Here is an 18,312-nt window from a genome sequence, read left to right on the forward strand (position 1 = left end):
GAAGCACAGTTCAGACACATGAGGAAGGGAACAAATGCTGCAAGGATTTGAGGGCCCCTAGCCTGACTGGGGAACCAGTGAGTGTGAGTCCAGCCCCAGCACTGGCCAGGCAATATTCGGTGTTTCTGCAACAAGATTCAATTAATGATGTTTGATTCACACATTCTAACTAATTAAAGCTCCGAGCATCCCTGTAGTAGGTGAGTGCAATCTAGGTGGTTACCGCCAGACATGGTGAATCAGACTTGTCAGTGGTTAAAAGCAGGAGGAAATTGACACTTGGGCGAGTGGCTGCCGGAGGGGTGCTGGCCCAGGGGGATGTGTGGCCCATCCTCTGAGCTCAGAGGGCTTCTGGGCAGAGTTTAGGGGCATAAATAAAGGGGAAAGGGAACCAAAAGGAAGTTTTTTGGTTTTTGATATTTTTTCCCCTCCCAGTACAGTTCCACAGTAAGGCTTCTACTGCCCGTGAGAGGGTGCACCTCGACCTCCTCAGGCCATGCTGGTGAGGAGACAGCTGCCTCCAGCTGTGTTGTTCGGTAGACACCCTCACCCCTATCTCCAGGACTGATTAATTTGTGCCTCAGATGGATGGAAACAAGGAAAAGAAGAAGAAACATGTCCCCTTGGAAGCCAGCGGGAGGGCTGCTTCCCTCACAGCCAGGGCAGCACCTACACTGGGAGAGCCTAACCCGGGCCGAAGCCTCCTCAGGTAAGGCCTCGGGCAGAGTGAGCGTTTTGGGGGGGTTTCGCTCTGTTTGTGTCGGGAACTGGGGCCCCGTGAGGCGGTGAGGGAGCACAAGGGCAGAGACCCGCGCGGGCGTCGCGGCTGAAGCAAGCCGCAGGCTGCCGGGGCGGCCTCGGCCCCTCAGCTCCTGCTCACCGCCAAGAAACCCCCGGCAGCGCCTCAGCCCAGCCGGCCCGCTTGTGGTTGAGCCGCTGCCTGCCGTCCGCCACTAGAGGCTGCTCCACACCTCATTAAATAAACACACAAACAACAATTAACGAAGGAGCCCGACGGCGGGGGGCAGCGCGGCCCTGCCGCCCTGGTGGCCGGGGGGAAGGAGGCGTCCGACACCGGGGTGAGGGTCCTCGCCTCGGCAAACGGCCTCGAAACGGCCCCAGACCCAGGACACCCCGACAGGGAGGTGTTGACCCCTCACACGTTCCACAAAGCTGCACAAATGTCTATAAAAACTCACACCCCCAAGTAAATATGGCTAGAGGTTCTGCGCTGGGAGCCCGGCAATCCCTGGTGGCTTTGTGAGACAAAAGTCTTGCAAGAAATTCATCTACACAGGAGCCCCGGCTTCGTTGCAAATACCTGCTATCAACACAGAGGTTTGCAAGAGATTTTATCTGCGAGTTGAATTCCTTTGTCTCAGAGGAACTGGAGCGTTTGTTGTTGATCAGGCAGCACCCCTGAAATTCATTCCCTCTTCACTTTGGTTTGAAAAAAAAGAAAAAAAAGACAACCCACAAACAAAACCAGAGATGATACATTCATGTAAATAGCAGCCCTAGCGCTGTAGCTATCGCTTTGCCAGGCTGAATGCTATCAGAAAGTGTTGGTGTGCTCTTGTAACTTACACCACAAAAGCTGCGGTTGTTATTAATCTCAGTTCTGCTGTGAGCTGCCGCTTTCACAAAACAATATATAACTTCATTCAAGCATGCTATTGTTGTTGTCTGCCTGGCACTTTAGGCTGCTGTGTGAGGGAACGTTTTATAGGCTCAACATTTACAGTAAGTAAATATCAGCATTTTCACCAGGCTCCTTCGTTCTCTCCCCAAAGCTCAGACTTTATTTCCGTTCCCCCCTTCCTCTTTTGCCACCAACTTGATCTTATTAGTCTGCAAAATTATACACTTGTCATAAATCTGGCATTCTGCACCAAGGAGAGCCCATAGCGGCTATGCTCACATTTTCATTTTCTATTTTTAATCAGTGATGGTCCTTTTTAAAAAAAAAATTTTTTTTTTTTTTTTAGCACTGCTCTGAAAGAATAAAGCTTGAAAGTCTTATACGTTTCCTGGAAAAGCCAGTTGCTGTGTATGCTATTATTTAAAAACAACTACAGCAATGGACAGACCAGACTATATAAGGGATTACTCTCACTTTAATTCCCATATTCAGTGGCCCACGCTATCTCTTGTTTAGCCTCTCTGTGCTGCTGAGAGTTAGGGAAATGCTGGCATCCTGTTTTTGCAGAAAGGCAGGGAGACACAGCTGCATCCACACTAAATGGCTCAGGGCTTGAGGTTGCATCTTGCCACCAATTTCTGCTCTAAGCACTCTGCTTCCGTGCTAGGGTGATGCTGACCCCAGTTTTGAGACAGATTTTCTGCCAGGGAAGCTCACACAGAAGGTGGGCCTCGCTTGCCTGTTACCTCTGCAAGCACTTCACACAATAAACACTGCTTTGCAAATTCAACGCCACAAACAAGTGAGGGTGATAGAGATGAAGCTTGGAGGCTTCAGACTTTACTTGCAAACAACATTTCTCGTAGGTAGATGTGGTTGTATCTTCGTGGGTAGCTAGGAGGGGACTAGAGTCACGGATACATTGTGCGGTCGTCTTTGACTTTGGGGGGGGGGAAAAGAGAACTGACATACCAAATGTGAAAAGTCAAAAGGCAGCCATTCAGTTAGGGAGACTACAGAGAGAACATTGCCTGGACCTGTGGAGGGAAGAGGATTTTCAGAGGAAAAAGGAAGGCACTGTTAGCTTCCTTGTCTGTTCTAGGCAGCGCTAGTGGTAGGCAGCATTGCTGCTCTGCCTTTTAGTAATTTTATGGACCTGATATTTTAAGGCACCAAAGGGAACGATGATGTTCATTCGACATGTGAGATTATAAAATGGTGAAGTGTTTGTTTGCATGGCCTGGGTTGGTAATGTCTACTTTAGAGAGCTTGTTGTTTTATTACCAGCTTTCTGGTGGAGAATAGTGGAAAGAGAGAAATAGGAGAATTATTATCGTTTATTTTGTTGCAGTTAGGTTTTTATGAAGATAGGTATACAGATGGATATGTAGATATGCACGAGCAACTGCAAATGTAAGATGAAAATATGGGATTTGCATGCCAAAGCTGAATTCCTGCCAGACTTTGAGTCCTTTCCTAGGACTATATTTGTTTGCTGAAGAACATCGGTGGTTTGCTTTAATGGAGTATAACAGGTGGTACAAAAAAGTAGTGTCAGAGATGAGTAGATGGACTGTATAGGCAATGCGAGTTCTCTTTCAGCATTTCATCACTGCAGTCATTGTGTGCCAGTTGGATTTTTTTACACCTGTGAAGGGGTGTGTAGATACTTGGGCATTTGGGAATGCAAGTCTCCCAGGCTGGGTTATGTGGTAGTAGCAACGTGTACATATATATATATATATATATATATATATATATATATATTTGCAGCCATATAGGCATCACTCCTTACCTTCTTACCCTGGATGCTGTTTCTGCGTTGTGAAATATTCCCTTGTTTTCCTTTTCTCTTTTCTGGAAAGACTTCCAGTAGCATTTGCCATGTTTATAGCTTTTTATGGGACTTGCAACTCTGGAGTTTCATTGCCGCTCCATAATCAATGTTAATTCTCCCCATTTTATAGTTTTAAAAATGTACATGCTCTCTTCTTACCAACTCTGTAAAATGCCATTAGTGTGTCTTGGGATTATCATATTTTGTTTACAAATGCCCTTCTATTGTAAGCCTCTGTCTTTCTATGGTACAGTTACTAGAAAATGGATTAAAATTAAATGAACATATTGCTTTGTTTGTTTGTTTTTAATGAAAGCTGTTTTTTCCAATTAGCTCCCTATTTGATCAAAGATTGCATCTCAGTTAATTGTGTGTTTTTGCCCAGTTTATGAATCTTTCTATGAGATAACATAAAAGATAATGGGTCAAATTTTGTTTACATTGCAACCTGTGTGAACTCCATGGTAAAGCGCATGCATATCTGTTTCCCAGGGCTAAAGCAGTGCATGGAGACATGCCTGTGAACTAAATTAATTGCACAACAGTAGGCATGCAGCTATTTGATGTTGGCATGCCTCACTTTTTCAGGAGAATTTGTATGCCCAGCTCTAACTGACATTCAGTCTTTGAGTCACCTACTGGATGAATTTTATAGCCTTTGCTAGAGGCAAGAGATTGTCCACAAGTTGCCCGTGTTACCTGTTTTTATCCCTAGTGCCACGTGTGTAATGGAGAAGCTCTGCTTTGAACTGTCTCAGTTTTACAAATCTCACAGCCATCTTTCAAATGCTGTTGTACCTTGTTTTGTTTTGCAGTGCTGTGCCAGACTTCAGACTGTCCCTCTTCCAGCCACGTTCATTTCTTCCGTCCTGGGCTCCTTTCTCACCACACAGCTCTGAAAAGGTGAGAACACTTTGAGAGGCATGGCTGAGACCAGCATTGCCCACAACACTCAGCACTGCCAAAAGCAGTCATGGACCTGCCTGTGATATCCCCCCATGGCCATTGTTACCAGGACCAGTCTCCAGCTGCTGTGTCTCTTAGGGACCATCGCTGCCTGTTGGTGTGATGGCTGTCTTGAACAGGTATTGTCCGAACTTTGGGGTTTTATACTCTTCCGTTTTATGACTTTAGAATCAGTCTTTCCATCAATAACTTTGTAGATATTACTCACAGCCTGGTGATCGTTGCTGGAGGAGCCCACCTATGTTGGGATAGACATAGCCACAGAGAAATTGGTACAGAGGTTTGATGACCTGTGTTAAGCAGAAAAGAGAGATCACTGCAGCAATTGTATTTGAGGCATGCTGTCAGTAACCAGCTTCCTGATCGCTTGTGTGACAATATCACAATGAAGTTAGTAGAAATCAGTCCTTTTTGGCTGCTTATCAGAGGATGGTACTCTGTTTTCCCCATTAAACGCATGGTTGGGAACTCCAATATCTGCAGATGACCTGACATATATAAGCCCTTTATCATATATATTGCATTTAACACTGCTTTTCTTGCTTTAAGTAAAATGTTCCCAAGCTACTGGCCGATATTTCAGTGTTACTACTCTTTTGGCTCTCTGGTGAAAATGATGTACACATTTTATGATACTGGTGTTTGTGGTGCTGTGACAGCGTTGAGTGACACATTACATTCTGTTGGGTTTGTGTGGCTATTGTGAAAATTAGATTCTATTAATTTGGTTAGCAACATTCAAATTGATTATTGTCCATGAAAATGATAATTGGAAAATCAGTTATTGATTAACGTGAGACTAGGATTCCATACGTCTCAGCATAGCTGCAACTTGTTTGAAAAAAAATCACTTTTGATGACTCCTGATGTTTTAACTAAGAGGAATGTTCTCTCTGTTTAATGCGCTTTTTCCAGGGTGGATCCTCAACCACCTTCTGTCACAGGCTACAGATACTAGTCTGGATAGTAAATATGAAATCTGTGTTGATCTCTGCACTGCCGACACCTATTCCTTCATTTCTTCTTTGTGCTTTTGCTACCTAGACATTGTATCTGACTCCTTGCAGCTTACCTCCTGGCCTAATGATAGGTAACAACAGAACAATTCATCCAGGAACAACTTGTTCTCTGCCTGCTTGGATGGGGAGGTAGGAAAATGTTCCTAACTCTGAATGGAATGAAGCACTGCTCTACTGCCACTGCCAGCCAAATAAATACAAAAAAAAATTGCTATATTCTTATGTTTACTATTAAAAGCAAATGTAATACATACTTTTTTATAATTACTATTGCACTTACACTAAGGGACCTTAGCTGTAGACTTAGTCATACTTATGTAGGGGCTGAAAAAAACATAGTTAAAAGGAAGTTGTCTCTGTGATGAACCCAATCTGTTACTTGAATATGAGTGGAGCTTCTGTAATTCTGATTGCAGACAATCCCAAGTAATTCGTTGACAACAACGTTGTTGTTCCAAATTGGTACTACAATAGCAGAGATGAATCTGACCCAAAGCATCTCTCTAGCATGTTTCCTTATCAAATTATTATGTTTTGTTTCCATTCCTTCCACGGAGTGCTTTTGCTGCTGTATCTTGCAGCACTCTGCAGGGACGCCATGAGGGTATTTTGCAGAGACAATGTCTAGCTTTGCTTTCATTTCTCTTAGGAGAGAGCTCCTATGATGCCTTTTTGGCCTATATTTCATATTGTTTGTGTGTATAACAGGATCGGATGATTGAAACCTACTACCTGGGATCTGAAATGAATTGTTTGCTTTCTCATGAAACGTTACGCTTCTGCAATTCCTTCCCCTTTGCACACATATACATATGCGTGCATTCACACAGACACACTGGGGCTTCATCATACAGCAAATTGCTTATACACATGTAAGCAAATATCTTCTCAAATCATCTCTTATCACCAAGTGGGGTGTGGTGCTTGTTGTTCAAGGGGTTGAGGTTGCCTTTCAATCTGCCAGGGCCAGCCTGACACCAAAAATAAACAGCATAAGCCTGGAACGGTTGTCACAAGGGGCAGAGAGAACTTGTCAGGCAGGAGTGTGTGAGCCGGCAAGATGATAATGTGGCATGACACTTCTGAAATGAGACACCGGTTGCCATGGTGAGGAGTCAGGAGGGACTATCTCTCCAGAGGCTGAAATAAAACATGCTTTAAATGATGTTTGATTAGAATTTAGATCATGTAACTGAGTGGCTGGACCCATTTTTTTTTTTTTTTCCTTTTTCTTCCCCCCTCCCTTTACTTGTCGTTGTCGTCTTTGGCTGCTGGCAGAGTTCACTTTGGGAAGAAAGGGCTCTGGGTCCGGAGCAGCCCTGGCTGTCACCCCCCTCGCTCCACCACTTCCAGCGTGCTGAGAGGTTACTTAGTTCCATGCCCAGTCAATTATGCTCCTTGCTAACTCTGCTTGCATTTTCCACTTGAGTCCATCATAGTTTAAACCAGTTAAAAATGATTCCCTCTGTTCTGAAAAACAGTTAATCAATAACACCCTGAGAATATTTCTTGTCTTCGTTTGCTTTCCCTGACTGGTCTACTCCAGGTATCCGTCATCTTGTTAATATATATTTAAAATACAGTCCGTGAAGTCTCAAGCACAATATCCTTGGACTCTTCATATTAAAAGAGGGTGTTAGTGTGCGTGTATGTGCCAGTCTAAGTGGTAAAAGGAGCCTGAAACAGGAAACATTTGAGAGAATAATGCAAAACAATCGTCCTTGTGGCCTTGTAAACGGAATGGGATTTTAAAAAGTAATTATAGCTTTCTTTGCAGTTTAATACAGCGCAGTACTAAATGTATTTTTCATGTCTTTCGCAACAGAAAAGAGTTGGTGCTGGGGTACAGAACTTTCTAACTGTGTGGTGCCTGTTGGTGTATCCAGCCTTTTAAAAACCTTGAAGCAGGTATCCGATATGTGGGTAAGTCTGTTGGAAAGTAATAGACAATTCCTGTGTTGCCTGGATGTGGACAAAGCACTCTGCAAAGAAGAACAAATGCACCATGTTCTGTTAATTTCAAGATCATCTGAAGGCCAGCTATTTCTTGATGTAAATCCACTAGTTTTTCTGGTGCTAATGCACACAGAGTACCAGAGCCGAAATTTTTTTAGGTGCCATCTCTACTCATCTGTAAGTGGAAGGTACCAAAATACAAGGGATTTTTTTTTTTCTGGTTGCTGGAGTGAACTGAGTTTGATGACTCTCTGTTGGGAGTCATTGTTAAGTCCGCAATGGACAAGTCAATGTAGAAGCAGGTGCCAATTTTTTTCACAAAAGGCAGAAATTCAAATAATCACAGCCACACTACCATAGCATGCACTAGGTAGAGATACTTTGCGCACTGGTAAAATTCCTATGCAACTGTGAATGGAGGTGTATGTAGCTAATAATGATATTCTTATATACACAGTGCAAATGAGCTTCCCCTTTATCAGCACATTTAAATTGTGGTCATTTGCTTTGGTAATTGAAATAGTTACACCAGGCCCAAGAACGTGTGACTACAAGTACGCTTTTCTCGGCTATTAAAATCTCTATGCAAGATCATGCTGATTAGAGTCTCTATTGTGTGTATTTGGAAGAAAAAAAAAAAATGACTACATAGTGGCTATGCATGAGATGAAGTATATTCTAGGAGTCACACGATGCCCTGTAATTTATGAGAGACAAAGAGGTACATTAGATATTGTTAGAATACATAATAATCCTCTGGCAATAATTTATTCGGCTTGCAAGGTTAGGATCTCCATAATTCTTGGTTGCACTCTAATGAAGACTGCTGATACTTATTATATATTTTTGTGTACATTAGAGGTACCTGTGAATATATGGATACTGTACTTGCCTCCTGCTACCCCACTACTCATGGAGCTGCCAGTGGGACTATATTGTGTGGGCCATTTGTCTAAATAGTCTGGGGAAGTGCATGAGCTGTATTGGCTTCTTGTCAGGGGTTCTCTTTAACTTTGTGCCCATAAAATCATCTTCTGCACATTTAGCCTGCTTTTCTCTTGCTATTAGGTCACCCCTGGCTTGGGGTTGACACAAGCATCATCAGGAAGTCATGATCTTCAGCAGAACATGCTGTTCATCTGCAAATCCAAACAAAACAGATAGACATTCCCCCAGAAGTTTTAAGTTGGGCACTCAAACTTGATTAATTTGTTGGTGTGATGGCATGGGGTGGCCTGGACTGAGGGGGGAAAAGAGAGGAAGGGAAGAAATCAAAACTTTTATTCACCCCCAAATTCAGTGACTTTCCATAAAACTTTTGCTTCAAAATCAGTTTATGATTCCACCCATAAAGTCATTTGCAAGTGATTTATTACCATCTGACAGCTCACTCCAGGAATTTTGGTGACACTCCATGGGTGCTTTGAGCTTTATGTTCAAATTTAATGGTGATCACTGCAGCCAGATGGATGAAGAATATCCATTCCTTCACCACTGTTCTTGTATTGGCCTCGGGGATTAGAAAAGTAGGTCTTTTATTTAGTTACACTGTCAGCAGCAATTTTGATGTGAGTTCAGTTGCTCAGTTTGGAGTTCAAATGTTCCAGTCTGAATACAGCAGCATGGGGCTGTAAAGCATCTTGAAAACTGCTCTGCTGCTTGCCCCATGTCTGCACAGAAAACTGTCCAGGGCCTGTGATGGGCATTGGGTCTGAGTAGCAAGAGTGAGGTGGACGTAAAGCCATGGGAGAAAGGGAGAGTCATTTTTGAAAGGCAGCAAGATGAACTGAGAGTGCCTGGGTGAGAACCTCGCAGAAGGCAGCACACGTCTTTGGACAGCACACTTCCTTCTGTTGAGGAACAGCACGGGGTAGGTGGTGGGAAGAAGTAGGCAACAGTATTAGATGGAGCAATGGGACATATCATCTGCTGCGTCTTGCCCAAGAGTAAAAATTTTTGTTCCTATAGTCCAGAAGGGAGAAAAATGTTCACATGCATAATGCAATGGAAATAAATAGGGAGAGGGAACTTGAGGTGAGGAGCTTGATACTACGAGAGCTGGATGAATAGGGGCAGTGATGACAACATTGGAGTAATGAAAAACTGTTTTGAATGGGGAAGCCTCAGTCTATCGCCCTGTTTATGGGTGGGTTTCTTCAGTTAGGGGCTTGACTTTTGGCAGCCTCATTTTAAAACCAAGATACTTTTCTGCTTGGCTCATTCCGATATGTGTTCACACGTAAGAATCAGTGGTAAGGACGGGGTTAAAATTATTTATCTATAGGGTTTTTTTGTGCATATTAATTAGGTGTTGCTCTATTTTATCGCTATAGTGCACGTTGTACAGCAGTTTTAAAAACACTTTAAGTAATGTTTGCTATGCATTCTGCAGTCTAATCTACCACATAATTTAGGTTATTCATGCCATGGAATTTACTTAACGCTGACGTAGAAATTAGCCCTAAAGTGCTGGAAGATCCCTGGGCTGCTTATTATGGTTGCCCGATAAGAGCATAGGCCTACAATGATTTTATACATTGTTTTCATCTAATAGTTTATCTGTTTTTGGAGGCAGTCAGCATTTCGATCATATAGGCACACATTATGATCCTCACCACCAATACAGAGTCAAGAAAAAAGCCACCCTTGCAGGCTGTTTTGTATGCAGGACTACAATACTAAACATCAGATTCTGTAGCAATACCATGTCTCTGGCCGTGATTCGGTCAGGATCACACACCATGGCAGTGGCACTACTTAAATAGCTAAAGTTGTTTCATTGCCCTTCCTGATTTGGGCCTCTAATAGCTGTGGAGTTCAGCGAAATGGCTTCTGTCAGTACGGACGCCGGTGTGCCTCTAACCTGGTGCCAGGCTGGTGCTGAAGACAAAGCTCTCTTTGACCATGGTGCTGAAGGTAGAGACAAGCTGCAGTCATTCACAATCCTTCTGCAGCGCTGGAGGAGGCAGGTGCTTAGCGTGGAAGTGTTTGCAGATGTAGGGACCATGAAGATTTCTCTCTGGATTTCAGCAAGGCCAGGATTTCACGCTTGGTCCAGAGCAAGGTGATCAGCCTTTTCTGCTCGGCTGTTTGGGTGACAAGCGCCTGGTCTCAGGTGATGTAAGTCACCGTGGCTTCTCTGAAGTTATGTCAGTTCAATCCATCTGTAGATCTGATTCTCTCATTTCAGCCCATTATTATTATTATTATTATTATTATTATTATTATTATTATTATTATTATTATAATCCATAGGGAAGTTACTACAGAACTATAAATCTCAACAGATTGTCTCTTTGAGAGTGCTTGATTTCTGCATATGGCTGTCTAGAATTTACTCTGCCTATTTTGAACCTGAATGCATCTAATCAGCTTCTGGTTACAGGCCTCTACAGGATAATTAACAAAAAAAGCAAAGAGGAAATCATCCAGAAATTATTAAACAGCTTCTTCAAGTACCTTCTGTGGAAACTGATTTTTTTTTCCCTTGAACCTTGTATTAAAACCTACAAGATTCCTCCATGGGGAATTTTGCAAGTTTTCATTTTCCCACCATATTTCCAAACCATTGTCATCCTTTCATGTATGCTTTTCCTTCGGCCAAAGCACATACAGCTTCACCACAACATTTGCATGTGCTGTTGTAGCACAAAGCTCTTCTGATCCCACATCAGGTGTCAAATCTTTAATATGATTTCCTACATGTTTGACTAATCAATGAAGAACATCATCATGAAAGATAATTTTACCCTCTGGCACTTCAGGGACAGGATAATGAGGCCTGGTGTTTTCCATTTTTTATTCCTCCACAAGAATCTACATTTTTTAGTCCCAGCTAATTGATTTAAGTTCATGGAGGAAGGTTTTTTTCCCTTTCCCTTCCAGTATCTTGGATATTAATGGATTCTAGTGAGCTAGCAGAGCTGTGTGATCAGTATGTTTAGAGATTCAATACACTGCTGTTCTGACCTTTCGGAAGCCAGGGGAAAAGCATTAGGCCCAGCATGTTGATCCCACATGAACACGGGAATCTCAGGCAGGTTGGAGCTTCTTGAACTGGCTGGAGGTGGGTGGACTTTCTGCAGCAAGGGAGGTTTGTTCTCAAATCCTTTGCCAAACAGGAGGGAGTGTAGTCTCGTGACCCAGTAAGAAGTGGGGAGATAAATGATCTTGATTAGGAAATGGTGGAAGGCAGATGGGTGGAAGCTGAGGCTTACAGAGGAGCTCAGGCAGCCATGCATTGCTCTGAAAACCCTGGTCAGAAAGCATGGCACAGCAGGGAGTGAGTGCTGAACCATGGACCCAGGCCAGATCTCTGAGCTCCTGCTCCCCTGATTTCATCGGAGAATCATTGCCCTGTTCCTTCTCAGCAGGCTGTGAAGCTGCTGGCTTTGGAGGAGAGCTGGGCAGGCTCCTCACCGATCATCTGTGGGGCTGACGGAGTGGGACATAGCCCTTTTCCAGCAGTAGCTGAACTCCATATCAGCAAAAGTATGTTTGTCTAGATATCCTTTCCTGAATTTGTGTGAACTAACAAGTACAAAACCGTTTCATTTAGCGAGGAGCCACTGATAGCATTTATCAGCTAAACTCTAGTCTGTGAGGTATCCTCTGTTCTCACGTCCTTGGCAGGTGAGGTCCAAATTTCTTTCTGAATGAATGAGTGAGCAAGAGATGGAGAGGACGGAGCTTCAGGGCAGCCAGTTCGGAGGCTGCTGGCATCTTCAGATGAGCAATCTCCGTCCAGCCCCTCCTTCACCCTGCTGCCCAGGCAGGGGCAGGTTGTGTGCGTGCTGCCTGACTGGGATGTCCAGCATTCCTGCCTCGCCTGGGTGACCGAATGAGTGGCTTCAAAGGCTGTTTCCCACTTGGCAGCGATGTGACAACGAAGCTCCTGGTGCAAAATATGGACGTTTCCTGGTCACTGATATATATATTCTTGGCCACTGATCCCGTAGGTCCACTTGATGAGACCTGAGAAGGAGTATGTTCCCACTGCAGCATGTACCTGAGGCTCTAAAAAGTGTTAGACTTCTTTTTATGAATAATTTGTGTATTTCTGCTGTATTTTACCACCATTAACTAGAGTTATTTTTGTATTATTACTTTATTTTAAGGATGGCAGCAGCCTATGACAGATTTGTTTAGGGTTGGCCTTATTCATAAATTAAGCAGCAGATAAAATTTAATTTTTCTTATAAGAAAAGCCTATAGCTCCTTAAATTGCTCATTTAACATCACTGAAAAGTAATACTCCACTTTAGAATGGACATCGTATTAACTTTAAAAGGCCTATTTAAAGTGACGGTTGTCAGTGAGTGAAAGCCAGATATGGTAATTTCGAGTTACAAATCAGAGTGAGGAAACTGTGGAATGGACAACCTTGTTAACACAAGCGCGACGGAGGAAGCACCGGGGTCAGAGTGCCAGCACGGAAAGGAATAAAGACACAGCACCAAAAATATGTCCTATAATTAGGGCAGCTGTAAGAGTCAAGGTTGAAGATTCTTCACCATGACATGTCTGATATAGAAAAAGTGATAGCCAAGAGTAATCACTTAGAGGCACCGAGCCTTAAAGGAGCAGCACGGCTCGTCCCCTGCCAGGGCAGGGAAACCTGGAAGACAAAGGACAGAGGGGCCCGGGGTGGCTCTGGAGCAGGGTGCGTGGGGAAGGGTAGGGAGGAGCTGGGAATTTCAAGGGTCAACACTCAAAGGGACCGCAGACGAGAAAAGAGATCGCTTATCAGAGAGGTTTTCTGATCACGGTGTGGAACAGTGGTATCGCAGGGGGCAGGGGGGTTCTGCTGCGTGCTGGTGGGGGTACCCTGGGCTTAGGTGGAGTGGGTGGCAGCGGTGAACCCCTGGGGACACCGAGGGAGGAAGGTGGCAGGAGGAAGCTGAATCTGTGCATGTGTCCATGGACAGACATAGACATGCATGGGTACGCGGGGCAGCGGGAGAAGCTGGGCAGGATTTGGTGGGCACACAACTGCACAGGCGTTAAGAGGGCGCGGGAAGGAGCCTCCGAGCAGCAAGCAGGCCACAGGTGCACCTCCTGTTGGATGAGCAGCAGACGGGGGATGCAGGGTTGCTTCCCCCATGGCCTTCCCCAGGGCTGGGTGTTCACAGAGGGGAGGGACAGAAAGTGCCTGGGGCCTGGCTCGGACTCTCGAGGTCAGCCTGCAGGGATTTGCCCCTCGCTTGGGCTGGGCAGGCGGTGAAACGGGATGGAGCCAGCCTGCAGCACGCTCCATGCCTCCTGTGGGAGCCTGCGTGACTGGGGTGTGTGTGAAGGAAAGGTTTTGGGAGCCTTCCTCGGCATCCTGGTGGGGCTGAGTGGGGAGAGCTGGTGTGACCAGCTGGGTCACAGTGGGGCAAGGAGACGTTTCTGTTATTGGAGGACACCTCCTCAGGTGATTCCAGCTTCCTGGGAGTCCTTTGGGATCTGCAGAAACCCACCAGGCTTTCTGCCTCCTCCATGCCACTCTGGGCAATGGATGCCCCAGGAGGGTGTCACAGGAGCAGCCTGCTCGTCTGCTGCCTGTCCTCAGGGATTGATCCGGCCCCGCCAGCTGGTGCGGAGTGACACGAGCACACGCTTTTCTCCCGTGCTCCCCGCCTCCTCCATGGGATCCACTTGAAAGGATGAAAGAAATTCAGGCTGAACGAGTGCCGTGCTCCCCAAACACTCTTCTTTCTTCCCATTAAAGTGCATTACATGAGAGCTGGTGTAATTTAATGTAACCCATCTCCCTGAGCTCCCCTGTTGTGCATCTGAGAGCTCTTGGACTGGACCAGGCACCTGTGGTCTCTGGGAGCTGCAGTGCTCCCTCTCCACCTCCACGTTTCTGAATAACCCACAACATCTCTCTGGACAAGCCCGTTCCCCGCTTAGGCTGAATGCTTTCTTACGGTATTTAAAGGTTTGTAAGTAATAACCACGAGCCCTTGAGAGAGGGACTGTTTGACCTTGCTTTGGGCTACTGTCTCCCCTCCCATTGCTATCATAATGTAGATTTGGTCGCCTCAATTTTTGCCTACCTGCTTGTAGAGCCAAACCTTTCTTGAAGGGCAGGAGAGTCAGCCTGCCTCTTTGGACATCTTCGGTATCCGTCTGTAGGTTTGCAGCGTGGGTTTCGAAGGCTGAAGGGAAGCAGCCTTTGCACAACCCCCTGAGCAGCGTCACTGTGGCACTGGACAAGGAGTTTGCTGGCAGATCAAAGGCTGAGTCGTTCAGCTTCCCACGCAGCCCCTTTGTCAGCCAGTTTATTTTGCCTTTGTCTTTGTCGACCTGTACTTGGGGACGCTAATTCGATTTTCCATTGAGAGGTGCGGATATCTATATTATTTTCCTAAAACTCCAGAGAATATTATAAATTTCTTTTTATTGCTTCCAGCCATGTTATTTAAAGTAATTAACCTTAATTTATAAATTTTTATATCAAACTGCCTTTTAACTTTTAGAACTGGCAGGAGAAGTCCATTTCCCAGGGCTCCTAATAGTTCTCCATTTAATCAAAATTCATCCATCAGATTCCAGTGTTAAATCATCTTTTAATTGGGAGTTACATTCTGGTTAATAGTTTTATAATTCGCCGCCTCTAATAGTTTTTACCACAGGGATCTACTCCATTTTTTCTCACTCTATTATTCCTGGTGTTCAGCAGGGACATTTTAAAAACGTTCACTTCCCCTGCCTGTTCTTTGTGATCTCATTAATTCTTGATAGCAAGTTCCCTTTCTCCTCATTACTGGAGCATAACTACCTTTATCACTAGGTGAAACCTTACTCATTTCTACAAGTGCTCTCCTTTTATTTATTTCTTTATTTTTGTTTGCCTCTTAAGAAAACAATCTGCCATTTATTTCGGCAAATAAGAATATATGTATTGTGTATGGTGTCTGCATTTGACATTATTGAGGTTTCAGACTGGAGATTTTGGGGGCAAGAACTTTCTCTAGCTTAGTGTTGGCACAGTGGGGCCTTGATATTAGTTAGGTTTTCTAGGAGATACTGCCAATCAAAATATGAACTATTAATATTAGTGACATCAGAGAACAATCCAGGAGTTATAAAGGGAATTGATTGACAGGAATCGCTGATCTTTTTGGAGACTCATTTGCTGTGTGCCCGCACGCCCTTTTCTCATAGCGTGTTCTGTGAACTGCTGCTGATGTCCACCAGCACAGAAGAGCAGAATCAGGCCTCGCCACTTCTGAGCACCAAATGCTGGTTTCCTTGCACGTGAACTCTGCAGTGATGCAGCACTTGGTTGTCAGACACGCCGCATGCAAATGGCCTCGCTCGATGCAGCTAAGCAGTTAGGGCAGTGCTACATTAGCTTGGTATCCTCCCAAAACAATAAAAAGAGCCCAAGGAGAAGTAAATAACGTTGTATATGAGGTAGTAAAACCAAGCTTGTCGTTTTTCAAAAAATGCCTAGAATTAGCGTAAAATTAAATTTGAAACCTTAATTCTCCAAGGGCTGATTCTCAATTTGCAGATCCACAAAACCTCTGCAAATTACCCTACCAATCCTACTGACAGTCTTATAGGAATATGTTATATTGACTACCCAAAGTCAGCCTCTGCAAAGAAGAGTGCGTTGTAAAGTGCCATTGGTAAGAGGAAGGAAAGACAGTCTACCAGGTTTATATCGTAGTCCCTTGAACAGTCCTGTAGAATCATTTCGTATATAACTTCAAGTAGGAAAAATATGATGGACAAGTGTAAACAGAATTATTATACAATTATAGTGGTCCTCAGAATAACTATAACACTGTCCACAGTAATTTTTATGTCTCCATAAACTACTACCGCTGTGGTATTCTTTTAGCCCTTCTTTTGCCCATGCGGTAATGTAATAACTTTTCCTACCTAAAGTATGCATCAGTGCGGTAATTTGATATGACAATGATTATGAAATACTCCAGCAGTTTTAATTGACTAGTGTTGAGATCATATCGCCAGGAACAGACAAGATCTTATCTTGTGTATGACTTCCATCCTGCCTGTTACAATATTTATGTTAATAAGGATCACAGACGTTAGCCAAGTATAAAGTCCTCAGCTATGGTAACTACATTTAGAAGCAAACAATAATTTCACAGACTTCTGGCCACCCTCTCCTTCTAGCACGGTACTGGTAAATAAATAAATAAAGAGTTAGCTTTTTGCTAGGTACAAAATACATCTAATGAGTTTTTATGTCTGGAACCTAGATTTCAGGATTTATGTGAAATATTACAGTAATTCAGCAGTTAAAAAGTCCCCAAAGCTTGATACTGTATCTGAAGAAATTACCATAGAAATCTAAACCAGTATTATCCCTCCTGTATGCATAGCAGGCATACTATTACCTCCTCTTTTGTTGCTGCTGCAAACATTTACTTTGAGAGACCTTATTGTCAATGAATTTTTGACAGAGGTCAAAGTATTTCTGAGTGAAATTGAAAGAGGTCTGGGACATGTATCAAACAGCTGACAGCATCAACAATAGTGTGTTTACTCATCCCGCATGCTGGAAAAATTAATTAAAAGTGTTTGTGAGATGTTTTGAGCCTGCAAAAGCCGTATATGCTTTTGGTAATGAGCATGCTGCTCTTGTCTCATGTTGGAGGAGGCACTGCAGCCAGCAATAGATCTGCTGATGGGAGGTGGTTGAGGTTTCTTTGGTGGGGATATTTAGCAAAACTGTGATTGATTGTAGCGCTGAGTCAGTGTGCAGCTTGGGTGGGAGCCCCCATGTATTTTGTTTCCTGCTGTCAGCAGTGACACGAGTGCCATCCATGAATCAACCTGTATTATTTTACATCTAAGATTTTTAAAAAGGTCCAACACTGCAAGTTATCTGACACATCCGTTATTTTGATAATATTATAAATTCTTCCCATCATTAAAAATCTCATTCTGACAGGAAGTCAGTCATTGAAAAAACATGCAGAAATGCAGCTGATCCAGCGCATCGCTCTGTCATGTGCCCGTTCAGTTAGGACTTCAGGGATCTTAGCACATGCTCAAATGCTATCCTGCAAAGAAATGAAGACCTCAGGACACAGGAATCCAAACACATATAGTTGTTCAATTTTTTATTTTTTTAATTTTTTATTTTGACTGATGTACACTTAGGGCTGGGTTCTTGCAGTACTTAACCTCCTGCTACTTTTGGGTCATTTTAATAATGGGAGAGTACTGTGTCCTTTTTGGTACTGATACTGAATCCTCTCAAAAGCTTTACAAACACTTATGAAAAAATGTGCAAGACTTAATGAGATGTAATACCTGTTCTATAGACTTTTTGAACTTTCCTTTGTTGTCATTTTCGAGAAAGCTTTATCCACCTCTATGTATGTGCATGTTTGCAAGTGCAGGAATATAAAAAATAATATCAATCAAAATTAATTTGATTGTTTCAGGGTTATTTCAGCAGAATGTGACTTATTTTTTAAGGAGTCTTATTTGTTTCTGTCTTTTGTTGTTGTTTTTTTTTTTTTTTTCTGTGCAGTTTTTCGTTGTTTTGCAAATAACGTTGTGTGTATCTTACAGGCATGGGAACTTAGGAGGCTTTGTCTAAGCCTGAGTCACTGAAGACCTTGGATTCATACTGCCAAGTCCTGGCTGTTGGGCACTGGCAACGATAAGCCTCCCCGGAGTCTCTGAAAGTGTATCCTGTACTTTATCATGTACTTCCCTCTTATAAATAAACCCATTGTGAAACTAGTGCTTAAAATCTGTTCCAGACCTGAGCCAGCAGGCTCAGCACCTTGCAGAATCATGCCCCAAGTTCAGATAAATCCCATCAAAGATGCAAATTGAAGATTGGTTGGACATTAAGACCAGCATCTTTCATTTCATGAATGTCTCTGTATACATATATATACATACACTTT

General features: G+C 43.6%; 1 long non-coding RNA gene across 1 annotated transcript; it reads left to right on the forward strand.

Annotated features, from left to right (window-relative positions):
• Positions 1-459: 459 nt before the first annotated feature.
• LOC121057979 lies at positions 460-8,094 on the forward strand. Its single transcript, XR_005814046.1, has 4 exons — positions 460-709; positions 4,295-4,564; positions 5,490-5,593; positions 7,290-8,094. It is a non-coding gene; the product is annotated as an uncharacterized LOC121057979 (long non-coding RNA).
• Positions 8,095-18,312: the final 10,218 nt, after the last annotated feature.

This window comes from Cygnus olor, chromosome 20, assembly GCF_009769625.2.
Source record: "Cygnus olor isolate bCygOlo1 chromosome 20, bCygOlo1.pri.v2, whole genome shotgun sequence".
Taxonomy (NCBI): Eukaryota; Metazoa; Chordata; class Aves; order Anseriformes; family Anatidae; genus Cygnus; species Cygnus olor.